Source organism: Pleurodeles waltl, chromosome 2_1 (assembly GCF_031143425.1).
Source record: "Pleurodeles waltl isolate 20211129_DDA chromosome 2_1, aPleWal1.hap1.20221129, whole genome shotgun sequence".
In the NCBI taxonomy this organism is placed as follows: domain Eukaryota; kingdom Metazoa; phylum Chordata; class Amphibia; order Caudata; family Salamandridae; genus Pleurodeles; species Pleurodeles waltl.
The window spans coordinates 736,955,698-736,976,476 of NC_090438.1; the positions used below are offsets into that span (position 1 = coordinate 736,955,698).

The window sequence follows — 20,779 nt, forward strand, 5'->3', positions numbered from 1 at the left end:
CTACAGTGGTTCAGAGTAGAGTGCAGTGGCATAAAGTAGTGTGGCACAGAGTGGCATAGAAATCAGTGATATAGAGTTAATTGTTTTAAAGTACAGTGAAGTGGCATACAATGGAATAGTCCAGGGTAGAGTGAGGTGATATGGAATGGAGTGAGGCAGGGTAGAGTGCAGTGGTGTAGAGTACAGTGGCCTAGAGTACTGGCGCAAAGTGGTGTAGAGTGCAGTTGTGCAGAGTAGGTGAGAGTGGTGTACAGTGGATTGGTATAGAGTGCACAGACATTGAGTAGAGTGGTACAGAGTAGAGTGCATTGGCGTAGGATGTATTGGCATAGACTGCAGTGGCGTAGAATGAAGTGTTGTAGAATGGTGAAGAGTGGAGTGACTCAGAGGGGGGGTTTGTGTAAAATGGAGTGGCCTATTGTGGCGGGGTCTTTTTCCCGCGTCGAGGGAATATTGGAAGAAGGTGATAGACGCAGCACTTAAGGGGGTAGTAGGTTTATTTTCTTGCTCGTTTGGGATTTATAACACTGACTTGTCCGCCAAACTGTTTTACTCCAAGTCCAAAATAAAATAATTCCCTTTTCTTTTCAGGGCTCTTTGGTGTTCTTGGGACGGCCTGGTCCGGTTCGGAGGGAGAGGTCTTGTTCACCCGGTATTCATGGCCCAGGATTTCCCAAACAAAAGAAGGAAAAAGGAACAGGTAAGTGGGGCAAATTATTTATACACGGTTTAATAAGGGTTAGTAAGGAGTGAAGGGGGGGGGTATCTGTGGAGGTGGAGGAATGTGGGGTTACTTTTCGTTTTCGTGCCTTCCTTGTGTTGTGTCCTCTCTGTGACCCTCTCACACTTTTATTCCCTGGTCTGGATACGGAGGGTGTGGTTATTCTTTAATTATCGGTATTCCTACTCAGATGAGCTCCCCTTCCTTACAGGATCTCAGCCCTCCCTCCTTAACCCCCTTAAACCCAGCCAACCACCCAGAACCCCAGCCCCAGTCCCGGTACGCTCGTACCTGGCTTGGCCACGCCCCTCCAGGGACGTGGCCGGCTTGCAGGGGATCTCCCGACTTCGCCTCGGCAGGGGCGGGAGGCGCCCAAGGCTTTCCGCTCTCCTCGCGTCGATCCTCGTCTACGGCGGGGCTTCCATTCCGTCTCGGCGATCCGTGGCGTTCCTCTCTCCGGCTCTGCTTGACGTCGGCTTCTCTTTCTCGGATGCGTCCCGCTCGCCTCTCGTCGGCTGTTCTTGTCTGACGGATGACGTTGGACGTCATCACGTCAGGAATCCCTCGGGTGCCCCCGGGGTATCCCTTGTCGGTCGTTTCCTTCGACGGGGAAGGGGCGTCCTGAGGCGCCCGGTTACACATCCCCTCACATGAATGGGGCTGATCGAGCCCCACCAGATCCGGAAAGCGGGACAGATAGTCAGCCTGACCCATAAGGTCACCAGGGAGGTGGCACACCTGGAAGGAGAAAGGTTGGAGTTCGATGAACCATCTCAAAATACGATTGTTGGTATTCTTGTATCTTGAGAGCCACGTAAGGGGTGCATGGTCCGTATATAGTAGGAAAGGTCTGCCCAAAAGATAGTATTGGAGACTTTCGATAGCCCACTTAATGGCCAGACATTCGCGCTCTATAATGGGGTATTTTTGCTCCCTGGGAAATAGCTTACGGCTAATAAAGACGACGGGATGGTTCACCCCATCTTCATCCTTTTGAAAGAGAACGGCCCCGACCCCCACATCGGAGGCATCCGTTTGGAGATGGAAGGGTTTGTCGAACTCAGGACATTTCAATATCGGTTGAGTGGTGAGATACCTTTGCAAGGTATGATAACTATGAAGTTGAGTCGGGTCTAGTTGTGGGATGTTGTTGGGCTGTCCTTTTCTTAAAAGATTGGTTAGGGGGGCCGCCAAACTGGAATAGTGGGGAATGAACCTTTGATAGTACCCCACTAGACCTAAAAAGGAACGGATTCCCTTCTTCGTGGTGGGTGCATTGGTGTGTAGGATGGCTTCTATTTTATTCTTTTGGGGTCGAAGTATACCGTTGCTAATGTGATAACCCAGGTAGGAGATCTCCCTAAAAGCCAGTCGGCTCTTTGCGGGGTTGGCTGTCAGTCCAGCCTTCCCTAAAGCCGAGAAGATGTGATCTATGTGGGTCACATGGTCTTCCCAGGTCTCACTGAAAATAACGATGTCATCCAGATAGGCCGCCGCGTATCTGGTATGAGGTCGTAATATGGTATCCATGAGACGTTGGAAGGTGGCGGGGGCGCCATGCAACCCGAAAGGGAGAACCTTAAAGTGATACAATCCGGAGGGAGTAGCGAAAGCCGTCTTTTCTTTGTCTTCGGGACCCAACGGGATCTGCCAATATCCCTTGGTCAAATCAAGCGTAGACATGTATTTTGCTTTCCCCAATCTTTCTAAGAGCTCGTCTATCCTTGGAAGGGGATAGGTGTCAAATTGTGATAGGGAATTGACCTGTCTAAAGTCAATACAGAAACGTATAGACCCATCAGGTTTGGGCACCAATACCACGGGCGAACACCAGGGGCTGTGGGAAGGTTCTACGATGTCTAGATCTAACATCTTCTCGATTTCGTTTTCTACGAGGGTTTTTCTAGCTTCAGGGATACGATAAGGCTTTAGTCGCACGGTCTTCCCAGGTGGTGTGAGGATATGATGATGTACCAATCGTGTCCTACCGGGTATCGAGGAAAACACCCGAACGTGTTTATCGAAGAGATTCGTCAACTGTCTATTTTGTTGAATCGAGATCTCTGTATTAATGAGAGGGATCTCCCTCTCGCAAGGGGGGTCAGTGGGACACCAGCCTATCTCTAGTTCCTTAACTGTATTAATTAGGCAGCCGTGCCTTGGGTCGTTCGGTGGTTCTTCCCATCTTTTTAATAAGTTAACATGGAAGATCTGGGATCTAGGGGGGGTATCGTTAAGCTGAATTTTATACGTTACGGGAGTTACTAGTCCTGTTACGGGGTAGGGTCCCTGCCATTTTGCCAATAATTTGTTATCGGAACTGGGAAGAAGAACTAGCACTTTATCTCCTAGGGAAAAGGACCTCAATTGGGTATTCCGATCATAATTCCTTTTTTGCTTGTCTTGGGCCCTCTCCATGTGTTCCCTTACGCTTTCCCATACTGTATGTAGTTGGGTTTTTAACTCATGTGCGTATTTTAGAATGTTTTTTTCCCCGTCTTCTTCTTCCCACATCTCAGCGGCCATGTCTAGTAGGGTCCGTGGTTGTCGCCCAAACAACAGTTCAAACGGACTATGGCCCGTAGAGGCTTGTTCGTGTATCCTGATTGCGTATAATACTAAGGGAAGTTTCCTATCCCAGTCCTTACCTGTCTCCGAGATAGCTTTCTTTAGTAGTGATTTGAGGGTACGGTTGTATCTCTCTACTAAGCCATCGGTTTGTGGGTGATAGACCGACGTCCGTAACTGTTTGATCCCCAATAGCTGACATATTTGTGTCATCAGGTTGGACATAAATTGGGTCCCTTGGTCCGTTAGGACTTCTTGAGGAAACCCAACTCGGGAAAAGAAGCCTATCATGGCGTGTGCAACACTCTTGGTGTTAATACTAGAGAGAGGAATAGCCTCAGGGTATCTTGTGGCGTAATCCACTAATACCAATATATAACGATAGCCTCTCGACGAGGGTAGAAGAGGGCCAACGAGGTCCATCCCTATTCTGGAGAAGGGCACATCAATGATGGGGAGGGATTGTAAAGGGGCTTTTCTCCGTGAGCCTGGGTCAATCAATTGACATTTTGGACATTGTTGACAGAACTTCCTAATCTGGGAAAATACCCCTGGCCAGTAAAATTTTCTCAACAAATACTCCTCGGTTTTCTCCCTCCCATAGTGTCCGCCCCCCGGCTGACTGTGTGCTAAGTGTAGAACTTGTTGTCTATAGGGTTCTGGAACTATCAACTGTTTCTTTTCGTCTTGGTCTTTGTATGTGACTCGGTATAATAGGTCCTTGACTATGGTGAACAAGGGACCCTTATCCTGAGGTTTCCGTGGCCGTGCACTTTTCCATGCATGAATCAGACTGGGGTCTTCTCTTTGAGAAGTCCGGAAGCTGGGAAGGGCAGTGAGGGCGAGGACCTTTGTAATTACCCGGGGCGTGCTGGAGAGGTCTTGAGTATAGGCTGTCTTCATTATTCTTTTCTCCTTCCGGGAGAGTTTAGGTCGTACCCTCGGAGGTGATAAAGGCTCACCGGAGAAAGGAGCATCTTTCCACCAGTTGTTAGTTTCTTCGAGCTGTCTGAGGCTGTCTAGGAGTTGTGGGAATTCCGAAAAGTCAGTTCCTATAATAGCTTCTTCAACCAGTTGTTCTACTAAACCCATTCTTATGGGTATTTCTTTTCCTCCCCTGGTAAGGGTTGTCCAGATTAGGGGATATTCTCTGGTTTCTCCATGGATGCAACAGATTGATACCGTGAGTCCCGAAGTACAGTCATGGGCGTCGAACAACCCGGCCCGGGCCACAGACTGGCTACAACCTGAATCGATGAGGGCCACTGTGCTTTTCCCATTGATAACGAGTCTCTTTTTATAAGGGGTGTCTCTTTTCCCTGTATAAAAGACTCTTCCCCTAGTAACCCCTATTTCCATGGGTTCCGGTTTTTCTGTTTTCAGGGGGCATCCTCGAGCTATGTGACCCCATTCCCCGCAACTGAAGCACTGAGGTTGTTGTATATAGGGCCTATCCAGTCCCCGGGTCCTCCCTATGTCCTCATTGATTCTTCGTCCCCCTGTCGAGGATGTTCCCGAAGTCAGACGCAGGGGACTAGGTGTTGACCGGGGGGGGGTTACTTTGAACTCAAGGGAGCGATGAAAGGCGCAGGCCAACTCGATGGTAGCATTGGTATCTGGGTTTGGATGTTGTTTGATCCAGTTGCGCGTGGACGGAGGCAGCGCGTCCATGTATTGCTCTAAGAGCACGATCTCAATAATGTCTTCCCGATTTGTCCCTATGGGGCCCAACCATTTGAGACCCAGATCTTTGATCCTAAAATATAGGGCCCGGGGATTTTCGTTGGGTCCCCACTTGGCTTTCCTAAACCGGACGCGATAATGTTCAGAATCAAAACCCACCCGTTCTAAGATGCTCTTTTTAATATCCTTATAGGGGGTTATTCCACCGGGGTTTACCGCTTGATAGGCGGCTTGGAGAGTCCCCGTCAATAAGGGGGCGATATACTGGCCCCATCGTTCCGGAGGCCAAGTAGCGGAAGTAGCAACTCGTTCAAAATTGGTGAAAAAGGCATCGGGGTCTTCACCTTCTTGATATCGTTGTAAGACCGAACTGGGCACATTTGGGTGTACACGGGTAGCAGCGATGGTATCTGTGAGATTCTTAATGGCGGTTTCATGAACCAACTGGTTGTTGGCCATTATGGTGGCCTGACTCTTAAGGGCATTTTGTAGTGCCTCTCTTTCCAATTTGGCCTCTTTTTGTTGCTCTTCCCACACTAACTGCAGGTGTCTTTGTCCGGAGGCCAACTGTTGCATCATATCGGATATGGTACACTTCTCCTCCATGGTTGGGCCGTCTCGGTCGCCTCTTCCAATATCCCACTTCTGACACCACTGTGGCGGGGTCTTTTTCCCGCGTCGAGGGAATATTGGAAGAAGGTGATAGACGCAGCACTTAAGGGGGTAGTAGGTTTATTTTCTTGCTCGTTTGGGATTTATAACACTGACTTGTCCGCCAAACTGTTATACTCCAAGTCCAAAATAAAATAATTCCCTTTTCTTTTCAGGGCTCTTTGGTGTTCTTGGGACGGCCTGGTCCGGTTCGGAGGGAGAGGTCTTGTTCACCCGGTATTCATGGTCCAGGATTTCCCAAACAAAAGAAGGAAAAAGGAACAGGTAAGTGGGGCAAATTATTTATACACGGTTTAATAAGGGTTAGTAAGGAGTGAAGGGGGGGGTATCTGTGGAGGTGGAGGAATGTGGGGTTACTTTTCGTTTTCGTGCCTTCCTTGTGTTGCGTCCTCTCTGTGACCCTCTCACACTTTTATTCCCTGGTCTGGATACGGAGGGTGTGGTTATTCTTTAATTATCGGTATTCCTACTCAGATGAGCTCCCCTTCCTTACAGGATCTCAGCCCTCCCTCCTTAACCCCCTTAAACCCAGCCAACCACCCAGAACCCCAGCCCCAGTCCCGGTACGCTCGTACCTGGCTTGGCCACGCCCCTCCAGGGACGTGGCCGGCTTGCAGGGGATCTCCCGACTTCGCCTCGGCAGGGGCGGGAGGCGCCCAAGGCTTTCCGCTCTCCTCGCGTCGATCCTCGTCTACGGCGGGGCTTCCTTTCCGTCTCGGCGATCCGTGGCGTTCCTCTCTCCGGCTCTGCTTGACGTCGGCTTCTCTTTCTCGGACGCGTCCCGCTCGCCTCTCGTCGGCTGTTCTTGTCTGACGGATGACGTTGGACGTCATCACGTCAGGAATCCCTCGGGTGCCCCCGGGGTATCCCTTGTCGGTCGTTTCCTTCGACGGGGAAGGGGCGTCCTGAGGCGCCCGGTTACACCTATATTGGAGTGGTGTAGAGTGCAGTGGTGTACAGTAGAGTGGCATAGAGAAAAGTGGTGTAGAGTACAGTGCAGTGGGGTGGAGTGGTGCAGAGTAGAGTGGAGTGGAATATGCATGGTGTGGTAGCACACTTCCATTACAAACAACACATCTTCAATTGAAATCACCATTACATTTGCATAGCCATAGAGTTTCACTGATAAACGTATACAGCACACAAACAATAACATGTGGAAATGTATCTCCTACTGTACTGACTTATTTTGATTGTTTTAAAAGATTTGTTTTCAATGCACTTCAGAATTACCAAAAAGTGTGCTTCATTTGAGCTTTTGTAATTCTGAAATGCCAGCACAATCCTTTTACAAACATTTACATTTTGTTGTGAGCTACAAAAAATAACATTGTACAGCCTTCCTGAATCACTACCCTGGAGCCCTCATGATTGCCATATAAATCCTTTCACTTTCAAGTCAGAGAATAAAAAGAAAACACTACACTCCATGGGAGAGAAATATAGGCATTTGACCTTTCTTTAAACGCACAGTAAATGTGGCAAGATAAGAACAAGATTTAAATGCCTGTTTACAGAAATAGAGCACTGGTGAAGCATTACAGTAAACAAGGTTTGGGCAACGGAAGGGATGAACTCGAGCTAGACAGCCTAAAACAAACAGAGCCAATAAATAGGAAGCAAGCAAATGTGAGTTACAAACCATAAAGCCAATGGTAAACAACGGGCAAAATGCATTCCCAGGGAAGCTTTCCGAATGTCCTCAAGACGTACTTAGCAAACCAGACAGCTATGCTGTCTGGTAGGCTTCAACCTAAAAAATACATGGTCCAGGCTAAAAATAGTAAAAACAGTCAAATATAAACAAAAGGAGACATTGGCTCACAAGCTCTGCTATTGAGGTGCACCACTTTGCAGGCAAACATTCACATGTACAGAGACAAAATTAAGGCATTCACAAATGCTGGAGTTGGTGGAAGCAACATGTGAATGACAGATTAAGTGGCCAATGGAGAAGACCACCGACAGACTGCCCTTCTGCATGTACATACTTAACTATTTTTTCTTTATGAATTGTTCTGAAAACTTAAGTGTCACAAAACACCTAAACCTACTTCTAGGCCAGACCTAAACATCAGGTATGATCAGAGCTTTTGGAAATCAGAATGAGAGTCTAAGGGCCAAATGTATCAAGTTTTGTGTGGCACAAATGGGCCAATTCGCAAAAAAAGCATTTTGGTATGTATCAAACCTAAACTGCGCTTCGGTAATACATTACAGAATAGCAATTCGCGTTTGTGACCAAATTGGAACGGTGTGTATCAATGTTTTGTAACCAAATTCCAGTTGCAAAACATTAATAATTTAATGACTGTAGAAGTGCAGGTCACCCGACCTAGAATAACGCAGATTCCTACCTGTAACCTACCTTATTAACATTCACGAGGTAGGTTAATTTGCAACCCACTAGGAATCGCTATCTGGAAATTAAAAGTTTCATACACCAGCAATAAAGCAATTTCCAAATTGTGAATGGTAATATTTGCAATTTGGAAAATTCGGTTACTAATGTTGATAGTATGGCCCTTTGTTTCAAATAAACAGCAGCAGTACTATACAAGCGTGAGAGGAAGGCATAATGTTATGGTTTCATCCTGACATAGTGTGGCTAACAATTTCCAAAACCGATATATTTTTAAATAAATTGTGCAATTAACTAAGGAAAGACTCAAAATAGTCTTCCAACCATGAACAAGAATAGATTATGTATTCTACTCGTTATCCAGTTGTAAAGTAGTAGCTTTGAAAGCACGCCAGGATACAACAGTCTAAACAAATCCTATAGAGATTTATGGAAATGTTAGAGCACGAGTTCACTGCAGGGAATTAAAAGTAAAAAAAAAAGTACGAGAGAGACAACAACATTTTCGGCACGATAGTAGGAGTGATAGACATTGGATTCCTTTGGTGCTTTTTGTTTTCAAAGTGTTAGAAAACGTTTGATTACATTTTAGAAGCTGCCAAATAAGATTTCCACACCATATGAGCTGTGTTCTACAAACCATCTGCTTGCATAACAATGAATGTTATGGTTTTAACTAAGCAGAAACCTAGCTAGGGACTAACAGAGTACAGTCCTTATTGGGGGGTGGTGATGAGGCGACGATAGAAGATCATGGAGATCGAATGGAGAATGTTTGTCTTTGAATTACACAATTATATTCCCATGTAGAGTTCCGCTAAATCTTAAATTGGTCAGGGTAGATGTTCCCAGATTCTACAGGTGCTGGAACAATAGATCCAATTTTTACAGCCAGAAATTATAGTCAGTAAAATTGCTTTGGGAACAGGCTGCACGGCAGCCAAAACTATTTTCGCAGCACATACCAGACCCTCAAGCCAAGGCACAGGTGGAGCACATAATGCAACACCTTCCCCTTGCGTCCACCACCCTCTTCAACCCCTTCCAAACATCGCCCACCCTGCACCTGAGTCCCTGCAGATATTTACCATCTGCTCAGAGTAGATGGTCAATGTCTGAGTTAAATTAACTGAAACACAAATTCCCTGTGGAAGACTGTCAGGCAAAACAGTTCCCCATAGATATTCCCCAATTTGTGAGATTCCGCTCATAATATCAGGCATTCCATGTGGACATTCTGGCAGGTATTGCCAACTCTGGCTGCTTGATAATGTCCAGGTTATTCCACAAGGCTTGTAAGCAGGCCCTTTACACTGCAACGTCCAGCTTGAATTGACCTTCAAGTACGACCTGAATTTGTCTAGCCCCAAACCCCCAGTAAACTCTTAAAATAGCCAAAGAACACAACCTTTAGCGGCACTTCTCCTGTAGTCAAGGTCATCTGCACCCCGGCATATTGCAGCAGTCAAGTACCTCAAAATTAATTCCTCAGACTGCCACATAGGGCTTGAGACAGCTTACCAAGCTGTCCCAACTCCCTCAAAGTTCCTACGCCTCACAACTTTCAGGTAGTGTTTAATCTGTTAAAAAAAGTGTAAGGAAAAAGTTTTTCTTAGAAGCCTGCTGTCATCACCGACCAGTTCGTGGGTTGCCAAACACCATGCCTACCTAATCTTGATTCAACATCATGCATCCATCTGCCACACTTCCTATCTCTTTAGTTCACTCTTGCAGGTTCTTTTTCATAATTTCTTTCTCCTCTTCTCCTTTCTTTGTATTCTGCTTTGCTCTCTCTTGCCGTGGGTCAAAATCCGCTGATGAAAAATAAATTCCGGCCTACAATAATGAATGTCAGTGCCCACATACCATGGGCAGCCACTAGCACACATTGAGCATTGAAAACAGGATGACCAACAAATTAAAAGACAGTATGGCTGAACCTTCAGTTCCATGGTTCTGCATGAAAGCCAAAACTAACTTGACATTAAGCACAAAGACAGTGATAAAGGCACTGGCCTCAATGTATGAAATTATCCAATCAGTGAAAACTCATACTAATCGGCTCACACTGAAATAAGTTTTATCTCACTAAGAGTATAAGAAATCAACACTAGAATTAGCAAACTCAAGAACATAGGCATGGGCAGTGCAGGGGCGCCCATGGACAGAACAGTCACACTTTTCAATGCCTGAATTACAGGCAGTAAAAAGAGTGACAGGTGCTGTCGCACCTGACGCACAGTAACATTGCAGCCGGCTTGATTACGAGCCGGTGTCAATGTTGTGGCCTGTTTCCCACTAGGCCAGTGGGAAACTTGTAATAGGGCCAGTGGGAGGAAAACCACAGTGGGGATTTCCGGCCCAAAGAGATTCTTGAAATAATGAAAGTCGCCCTTCTGAATCTGAAATGGAATGAGTGCGGAGATGGAGTACAATGCCATGGTTTGTGCCAGTGCTTGCTGTCAGTTAGCACATCCCCTTCCCCCCAGGGCTTCTTTACATCTTGCCCATAAGAGAGTGCCCGTTGCGAGACACAATGTTAGTGGAACATGGAACGACCCTTGTCCACTTTGTATGTCAGAACAGCATCACATACCTGCCAATGTCACAACTCTGAAATGCCCACATGAGGATGTCATGGTCAAAGTACCTGTACAAACACAAAACAGGGAGCATAGGCTTGAAAACATACCTAGTACACAAATCACATAGCAAGCATCTAGAAATGAAATTACATTGCAATGAGGCTGACACAAACAAAGCAACATCATCAAGGTGGGAATATGTCAAAGGCTGACTCTTCAAGCAGCCTTTGGCTGAAAATTGCAGAGTATCAGCTCCCTAGGTGTTGCTAAAACACTCCACTCCCCACATTCTCACACCTACAGTTCATTGTACAGTCACAGTCATTACATAGCATGACATATTTACACTCATGAAAAGTAGCGGTTGATGAGGTCTTCCCACAAGTCAGCTCCTTCCTCTTCACCACTGTCATCCTCACTTGGCATTTCAGGGGGTTTACCTGGTGGCACTGCAGGCTTCCCCTCCTCTGGGATGTACAGGATATTCCACCGCAGGGCAATGTTGTGGAGCATGCAGCATGCCACAGTGATCTGACACACTGTTCCAGGCAAGAAGAGGAGAGCTCCATCAGTCTGGTTATGACACCTAAATCTGGCCTTCGTGGGCCTAAAAACCTGCTCCACTACCCACCTTGATCTTCCATGGGCCTCACTACACTGACTTTCCCTGACGTAGTTGGATTCCTTATTGATGTCAATAAACAAGGACAGTTTGGATGTGCAGAGTCTCCTGTTAAGTAATGGGACATATGTGCAACAATGAGTCACTCAGTTCATGAATTTAGCACCAGACATTGCGCACACACAAACAGGACAGATGTGACTTGCCAACCGAGCTAGGCCCTCTCTGGATACAGTTGTGACATCAGCTGGGGTATGGTGCTGTTCCATATTATCAAGGAATCATGGGCTCAACCCGGATAATGGGCACAGACCTGTGAAATGTAGAGATCCGCCAAATAGACAACTTGCACTTTGATGGAATGGAAGTTCTTTCTGATGCGGTATACTTGTTCATTGGCCTGCGGTGGAACCAAGCCAACATGTGTGCCATCAATGGGCCCCACCACAAGTCTGAAGCATGCAATACTATGAAAGTCAGCCTTCACAGGGGCTAAATCCTCACACTGGGGAAACGAGATATAGCTGTCCAGGTGTTTCCACATTGCTGAGAGGACATCCTTCAACACCATACTTAACATAGGTTGGGACATGCCAGCAGATAGGGCCATTGTATGTTGGATGAACCCTGTGGCTAGGAAGTGCAATACTGACATGACTTTTACAATGGGTGGTATACTGGTTGGATAACTAATAGCAGGCATCAGGTCTGGCTACAACTGACAACATAAGTCCACTACTGTTTGCCTATTCAGACTGTACAGCAGGACGATGTGGGGTTGTTCCATTGTCTGAAGGTCTGGCAGTGGACGGTTGACAGGATTTTGATGTTCTTTGATAGACAGGAGGTTGTCGCATCCTCCCTTTCCCTGGGTACCTATGTATGACAAGACATGATTTCTAACATTAGTCATTGTGTCCACAGCAACATACATGATGCATGTCAGTCACACTATGTGACAAGGCATTTCTGAATGGAAAGAAATGGCAACCGGTACACATCACAGATGCAAATAAAACAAGGGTCACATGTGGCCACCATGGTTTTCCACACGTGGTCACAGCATGTATATGGACCAAATTAAAAGATGTGCAACACAATTGCCCCTCGAAATGTGACTGGATATCTATACCCCCAAATTGATCATTGGCAGTGGTGGACTGTGTCCCACTGTTAAATGCCATCTGTGCTCTGCAACATACTACAATGGTGTTTGAGTAGAAGGACCCACATGACAAGACAGGATAAAAGCCTGTTTGTGTTGTAAGAGAACCATTTTGCAAGCGTGTTGCAGTTTATATAGCCCAATACAGCTTTTCAGGGTGCCAAAATGGAGGATACCTAGCCTACTCCACTAGAGACATTGGATACTGCCTGTGACCGTCAGCGGAAGTCGCTATGGTGGTAGGCGGTTGCAGCCACAGCAGACACAGCCATAGGCTAACGCTGTTGCCAGTAGTGGTCGCGGGCCAATGGCTGTGTCCACCGGCAGTGAGGACCGTGTACGTGGTGGACGTGACTGCCATATTCTGCAGATTCACTCACTTGACTCCTGACACTGCTGCCAGCAAGACCACCACAACCTCAGCTGAGTTGTGCCACCTCTGGGAGCAATCAATGCACATCCAGAAGGTGATAGGGCCCCTGCCTTCTCTCCAGAGGAGCTGAAGAGGCTAGTTAATGAGGTCCTACCAGAGGAGCAGGTAAGTCCCTCAATCAAGTGCACAATTGTCTCTGTAATTCATCATTCTTTCCCTCCTCAGAGGCTAGAATGTGCCCATGTGTGCCTGTTTGACTACTCGTGTTCCTATTGTTGCAGTCTGTGGGGCATCAATGGAATGGACAATGTGCAGGTATTAGTGGCCAGTAGTTAAGTTCAGTCACATTGTGTTTTGTGAGGTTTTTAGGATCTTAGATCATCCTTATTTTGGATAACTAGGTAAGGAGACATTACAGCCATCCACTGACATCTCATTCCTAATGATTGTTGTAAATGTCAGACAACATGCATATGCATGACAGCATGAGATGAGTATGCATGTTGTATGAGTCAATTGTGAGTCATGTGAGCAATGTGTATAGTGCCACACATCTTTCAAAACACATCTGCCCTTGCTAAACTGTTGCGTGGACAGCATATCAAGACTCGCTCTGCCCTTCAAAATGCCACACACACACCACATGCCAAATTGCTGTTGGCTACATGATGTACTCTCATGCATGAAACTGAGGGGAATGGAGTGTAATGTAGGTTCTGCCAGCTCAGCCTGCAGAGACCAGTGCCTGTCAAATGTATCTACCAGTATGGGACCTAGTCTAGACTGTGGGAGAGTCACTGTGGCTATGCAAAAGTAGGTAATGTCCATTGACATGATATATGTGTCATCACTGTTTCAAATATCCCATGTGCCTACATGTCGGCATGTGTCCCTTTCTCGTTTGGAAAACATTTGTAAGCTGCTGTTTCATGGATGGTGTAGGAGGCTGGCCTGGTTTGTAGTGGGTGCCAAAGGTACTTTCACCTTATACCAGGTCCAGTTATCCCTTATTAGTTAAATGTAGTCAGTGTCTAGAAGCCAGGCTGTCTGGAGGTAGCTGTAGGCAGAGCAGCCAAGGATGAACTAGGAGACATGCAAAGCTCTTGCAATACCTCTGTAGTCACACAGTACTCACACACATGAAAGACAATACTCAGTGTTACAAAAATAAAGGTACTTTATTCTAGTGACAAAAGGCCAAAAATACTTTGGAGACTATACTCCATTAATAGGTAAGTAAATTACACAATATATACACTAGTAACCAAAAACAGGTAAGTGCACAGTAGGAAAACAGTGCAAATAGTGAAAATGACAATAGGTTGCAATGGGCCTAGGGAAAACACAAACCATATACTAAAATAGTGGAATGCGAGAGTCGGTTTCCCACCTAGGCAAGTGTAGTGTGTAGAGGGGCGCTGAGAGTAAAACAAAGCAAGTTTCCTAAAACACACCAGAAGTCGTGACAGAAGATAATGCAAGAACCAGAAGAGACTGCAAGACACCAACAATGGATTCCTGGACCTGAAGACCTGTGGAAGAAGAGGACCAAGTCCAAGAAGCACTGAAGAGTCCAGGGAAAACACGAGCCCCTGCTAACCCGGATGAAGGTGCAAATGAAGAATGACCGGTGAGAAGACAAAGTCAGTATTGCACCAAAGAAGACAGATGCGAGTTCCTGGTTGGTGCAGAAGATGTCCACACCGAATGGATGAATGCAGTCTGGTTTGCGTCACTGGATTCCGCCAACAACCCTTGGCACACGCAAAGCTTGCAGTTACCATAAAATGGAGCTGTCCAGGACCAGGAGTGACCTGGTGGTCGCTACCCAGGAGGGGGAGACAAAGGGAGCTCTCAGCAACTCAGAGATCACTCAGAAGACCAGGCAGCATGCACAGGAGTCCCACAGCAAGGAAACAAAGGAGGTGCAAATGGAGGACCACGCAGCACAACACAAAGGATTTTCACGCCGCCAGAGAACAACTCAGGAAGCTGTGCATCACAGGATGGAGTGGTGGAGGTCTAAGCTGTGCTGCGCACGAATAACTTCTTGGAAGGTCGCACACAAGCCTTGGCAACTGCAAGTCACGCTGTGCTCGGGGGTACTATCTTGTGTGGGGAGGCAAGCCCTTACCTCCATCAAAGTTGGACAGCTGGACGTTGGGACTGCCGGACTCACTTTAGTCTACCACCTGCATTGCTGGATCCACGCCTGTCATCTGGAGAGGGGACCCAAGCCACCAGTCGTCATTGCAGAGAGCTGCCTGCTGAAACAGGGAAGTGACTGTCACCTCACTGGAGATTCCTTCGGTTCTCCTGGTGCAGGATGAAAACAGGCAGTCCTCGGAGGATGCACAACCTGGAAGCTGTTGTAGTTGCTGGCAGGAGCTGAAATTATAATGTTGTAGAAGTCGTCTTCGCTTCTTAGTTGCAGTTTTGTAGAGTTCCTGGAGCAGTCAGCAGTTGATCCGTCGGTAGAAGATGAAGTAAAGGATGCAGAGTATTCCTGCTGGAGTCTTGCAATCTGAATCTGAAGAAACACCCAGAGGAGAGACCCTAAGTCACCCTGAGAGGCAGATTGGCCACCTAACCAGGTAACCACCTATCAGGATGGGTCTCTGATGTCACCTGCTGGCACTGGCCACTCAGATGCTCCCAGAGTGCCCCAACACCTTGGAATCCAAGATGGAAAAACCCAGGGACACTCTGGAGGAGCTCTGGGCACCACCCCTGGGATGGTGATGGACAGGTTAGTGGTCACTTCCCTTTCCTTTGTCCAGTTTTGCGCCAGAGCAGGGACTGGGGGTCCCTGAACTGGTGTAGACTGGATTATGCAGGAAGGCACCATCTGTGCCCTTCAAAGCATTTCCAGAGGCTATGGGAGGATGCCTGTAACACCTATTTGCAAAGGAAGAGGGTGCAACACCCCTCTCCTAAAGGAAGTGCCTTCCTGGGATTGAGCTGCTCAAGCCTCAGGAGGTCAGAAGCCTGTCTGTGAGGAGGCAGCAGCCAGGGCTGCCTGGAAAACCTCAGAAGGCTGGTGTGGCAGAACTGGGGGTCCACTGTGGAGCACACCGAGTGCATGGGATTGTGCAACCAATACTGGAATCAGTATTGGGGTACAATTCACAGTTGTTAGACACCTTACATGGCCCTATTTGGAGTTACCATTGTGAAGCTGGATATAGGTATTGACCTATGTCCAGTGTACACTTACAATGAAGTCTGGGAAAATAGGCCTGGTCAATGTTGGGGCACCTCTGCTAGTGCAGGGGTACCCTAACACACAGGTACTCTGCACCCAGCCTTCAGAGTCTGAAGGCCTGACATATAGATGACTTATAAGTGACCTGGTGCAGTGCAAATGGCTGTGAAAAAGTGCATGCACTATTTCACACAGGCTGCAATGGCAGTCCTGTAGAAAGAAGCCTTTGTATGGGCTCCCTATGGGTGGCAAAAGAGATGCTGCAGCCCATAGGGATCCCCTGGAACCCCAATGCCCTGGGTACCTAGGTACCATATACTAGGGACTTATAATGGGGGGGGCAGTATGCCAATATGGAGTGAAATACTGGGTTAACAGGATGTAAGGACAAATGTGGAACCAGAGAGAGCATAAGCACTGAGTTCGTGGCAGCAGGATCCCAGTGACACAGTCAAGCACACAGACAAAAACAGTGAAACATACTGACAAGTAGGCCACAAACCATAAGCACTGGGGTCCTGACTAGCAGGATCCCAGGGACACAGTCAAAACACACTAACAAACAGGCCAAAAATGGGGGTAACCATGCTAGAAAGAGGCTACTTTCTCATACATGGTCTACCTCTGTTGATGGGAAGATGTCTGTATTCCCTCACATATATGTGCATGGCAACCTGTGTGTTTAATAAGCCATTTATTTACAATGGGGGCACATTTCATGTTGTGCCACATACAGGAGTGTGTCACCATTGCTTATTGGCTGACACATTCCCTCATCCGTCATAGCATGTCATTTGGCATGTACAACTGCAGTAGCAGTGAGGGGCATGACAGGTAGGTCTAGAGTTTTGAGCCACAATGTGCATTGCTATGCCATTGATATGGCAGCATGTAGCAACGTGCACTGCACATTTGTAATGTGTAAGGTCTGTGACCGGACTTTTGACATACATCATGGAGTGACTTGCACTTATGTTGAAATCACCTGTGTTTGGGTATAAGCATTGATCCACAGACAGACATCTGGGTCTGCATGACAATACTTGAGACAATGATGTAACTTCCGATTGGGCAACATGTTGATGGCCTTCAACAAGTACTTGCAAATCTCAGGGCCTCTCCAACCTCCAAGGAACTAATAGCGTCTACTGATGCACCAAGAGTATGTCATTGTAAAGGGTGCAAGACATTAGTTGTGATTACCCGGGGGCTTGCTGATTCACTGTGTAGTGGAGTTTGGGTGCATCTCTCCCTGACCTATTGCACATGATGTCTAAAGTGTCCATTTCCATGCCACATGTGGCCTATCTGACCAACATTAGTACTACCTCCATGACTATTGGGACAAATATCACTTGGTGAAATGTGCATTTTAGATATGTTTCCTGTGTAACATGAGTATTTCAGATGTCACCTTCTCCAGGCTATTGTACTTTTGTCATCAACATGGCAGGATTTTGGAGCATCATTTCCTATTGTTGGGTAATTTTGTCTGTGACAAATAGATGGGTGCATGACTGTAATGGGTTCTTTATCCCTGAAGCAAATGAAAGGGATATTGGAATAATATAACAGGCGCAGAAGGTGGGGTTTAGCTAATTTATTCGTGTTTTGGTTTTAAGGATGGCTTTTTATCCCCTGTTTCTTGTTCACAAGGATAACGCACTTGCAATCCAGAAATAGTTAACAAAAGTTCCCTTTTTCTTCTCTTTCAGGGTTTTGGTGATAGTCCATATGTAACCCGGTCCAGCTTTGGGAAGGTCTCCGATCCTCCTCTACGTCAGTGGGCCAGGTTCTCCAAAGAAATAGAAAGAAGGATAACAAAACAGGTAAGTGGGATATATATATATAAGGTAAGTATATAGGGTTAGTAGGGTGGTGGGGGAATAGGTATAAGTGAAGGGAAGTGAGGGTTTAACTGTCCTTTAGTTCGTGGTTCCCCCTATAGGTGTTCTCAGACCTTCTCCTCTTTGTAGAAATCCTCGGGCGGTTGGTTTCCTTGTGAGGTTAGGTTTACTTTAGGGGTTTTTGTTATATGGTCTCCCCTTCCCTGCAGGACCTCCCTTCCTTTCCCTTGTCCCCCCTTTTTCCTAACAACCACCCTCTCGCAAACCCCCAGCTGTGGTACGAACGTACCTGAGGTGGCCACGCCCCTCCGGGGACGTGGCCGGCACTTTGGCAGCCTCCCGGCTTCTCTCCGACGGGGGCGGGAGAGCCCCGGGGCTCTCCTCTCTCTCTCGGAGTCTCGGCTCCTTCGACGGGTTCCTTTCTCTCTGTCCTCGGCGTCCCGGTCTCCTTCTCCTCCGGCCGCGTACGTCGAGCCTCCACTTCCGTCTCCTTCCCTTCATCTTCTTTTGGTCCGTCTTTTCTTTCGGTTGTCGTCCAGACGCCGAAGGTGTCTGACGTCACAGGCTCGCGTCCCTCCCGAGTGTGTAGGGCCCCCGTAATGGCGTTCGGCACAATGTCCTGGAAACCGCCGTCCGGAGACGTCCGGTTACACATCCCCTCCCTTGAATGGGGCTGTTCGAGACCCAAAGGTCCCGGGAACCGGGATAAATAGTCAGCCTGTCCCATAAGATCACCAGGGAGATGGCAAACCTGGAAGGAGAAAGGTTGAAGCTCCATAAACCATCTCAATATGCGACTGTTAGTATCTTTATATCTCGAGAGCCAGGTGAGGGGAGCGTGATCCGTATATAATAGAAAGGATCTTCCTAGGAGGTAATATTGGAGGCTCTCAAGTGCCCACTTGATGGCGAGACATTCTCGCTCAATAATGGGATAGTTTCGCTCCCTGGGAAACAGCTTACGGCTAATAAAGACCACGGGGTGACTAATACCTCTTTCATCTTTCTGAAAAAGTACGGCCCCCAGACCCACGTCTGAGGCATCCGTTTGGAGGTGAAAGGGGACAGTGAAGTCAGGACATTTTAAAATCGGTTGGGTAGTGAGATATCTTTGTAGGGTACGGTAACTATGGGACTGTACGGGGTTTAAATTTGTGATATTTTTTTGTTTTGCTGTCCTTTCCTCAGGAGATCGGTTAGGGGAGCGGCCACGGTGGAATAATGGGGTATAAATCTTCGATAGTATCCTACCAAGCCTAAGAATGAGCGGACCTCCCTTTTCGTTGTGGGTGTCTCTATCCGTAGGATGGCTTCAACTTTACTCATTTGTGGTCTAAGTATACCTTTCCCTATATGATATCCTAGATAAGAGATCTCATTGAATGCCAACCGGCTTTTGGAGGCATTGGCTGTTAATCCAGCCCCTCGTAACGCTGTAAAGATTTTGGTTAAATGTGTCAAGTGGTCCTCCCAAGTCTCGCTGTGGATAACGATATCATCCAGATACGCGGCAGCGTATCTGGTATGAGGTCGTAGAATGGTGTCGATGAGACGCTGGAAGGTGGCGGGTGCCCCATGTAACCCGAAAGGGAGAACCTTAAAATGGTATAGCCCAGAGGGAGTAGAGAAGGCCGTTTTCTCTTTATCATCTGGCGTCAAAGGAATCTGCCAATAGCCTTTGGTCAAGTCGAGTGTAGACATGTACTTAGCTTTTCCCAACTTCTCTAAGAGTTCGTCTACCCTTGGAAGGGGATATGTGTCAAACTGGGATATAGAATTGACTTGTCTAAAGTCAATACAGAAACGTATAGACCCATCTGGCTTTGGCACTAATACCACCGGTGAACACCAGGGACTCTGGGAAGGCTCTATAACGCCTAGGTCTAACATCTTTTCTATTTCGTTTTCTACCAGGATCTTTCTAGCTTCTGGGATACGATATGGCCGTAAGCGTATGACCTTGCCAGGTGGGGTTATGATTTGATGATGCACCAGCTTGGTCTTGCCTGGTATCGAGGAGAACACATGGGCATGATCATGGAGGAGCTGGTTTAATTGCTCACTCTGTTGGATCGAGATTTCGCTATTTATGGGAGGCACCTCGTTTCCGCTAGGATGCTCAGTGGGACACCACCCTATCTCCAACTCCTTAACGGTGTTAACTAGGCATCCCCTGGTTGGTTCTCCCTGTGGCTCTTCCCACTTTTTCAATAGATTGACATGAAAGATCTGTGACCGGTTGGAACTACCTGTGAGCTGGACCTTATAGGTCACGGGGGTTATTACCCCTATCACTTTATAAGGTCCCTGCCACTTTGCCAGCAACTTGTTGTCTGAACTGGGGAGAAGCACTAACACCTTATCACCTATGGTAAAGGTCCTTAATTGGGTATTCCTGTCGTAATATCTTTTCTGCTTTTCTTGAGCCTTCTCCATATGTTCCCTTACATTTTCCCACACATTTTGGATGTTGGTTTTTAACTCCTGGGTATATTCTAAGAGGGATTTTTCTCCGTCCTCCTCCTCCCATAACTCGGCAGCCATATCTAACAAGGTCCTGGGCTGTCGTCCGAACAATAATTCAAATGGACTATGGCCCGTGGATGCTTGTTCATGGGTCCTGATAGCGTATAACACTAAGGGGAGTTTTCTATCCCAGTCCTTACCTGTCTCTGAAATAGATTTCTTTAGTAGGGTTTTCAGAGTGCAGTTATACCTTTCTACCAAACCATCCGTTTGAGGATGATAAACCGCTGTCCGTAACTGTTTGATCCCTAGAAGTTGACATATTTGTGACATCAAGTTGGACATGAACTGGGTACCTTGGTCTGTTAAAATTTCTCGGGGAAAGCCTATTCGGGAGAAGAACCCTATCATTGCATGAGCTACGCTCTTGGAGTTAATACTGCTGAGTGGGATGGCTTCTGGGTATCTGGTGGCATAATCCACCAATACCAGTATATAACGGTATCCTCT

At 47.1% G+C, this 20,779-nt stretch overlaps 1 protein-coding gene and 1 long non-coding RNA gene across 8 annotated transcripts in view; one reads left to right on the plus strand and one right to left on the minus strand.

Annotated features, from left to right (window-relative positions):
- FARS2 (phenylalanyl-tRNA synthetase 2, mitochondrial) overlaps positions 1–20,779 on the minus strand; it is a 1,511,864-nt gene that overhangs the window by 614,928 nt on the left and 876,157 nt on the right. The gene's annotated exons all lie outside the window — the stretch shown is intronic.
- LOC138268049 (uncharacterized) lies at positions 589–17,786 on the plus strand. Its single transcript, XR_011199909.1, has 3 exons — positions 589–700; positions 5,800–5,908; positions 17,672–17,786. It is a non-coding gene; the product is annotated as an uncharacterized lncRNA (long non-coding RNA).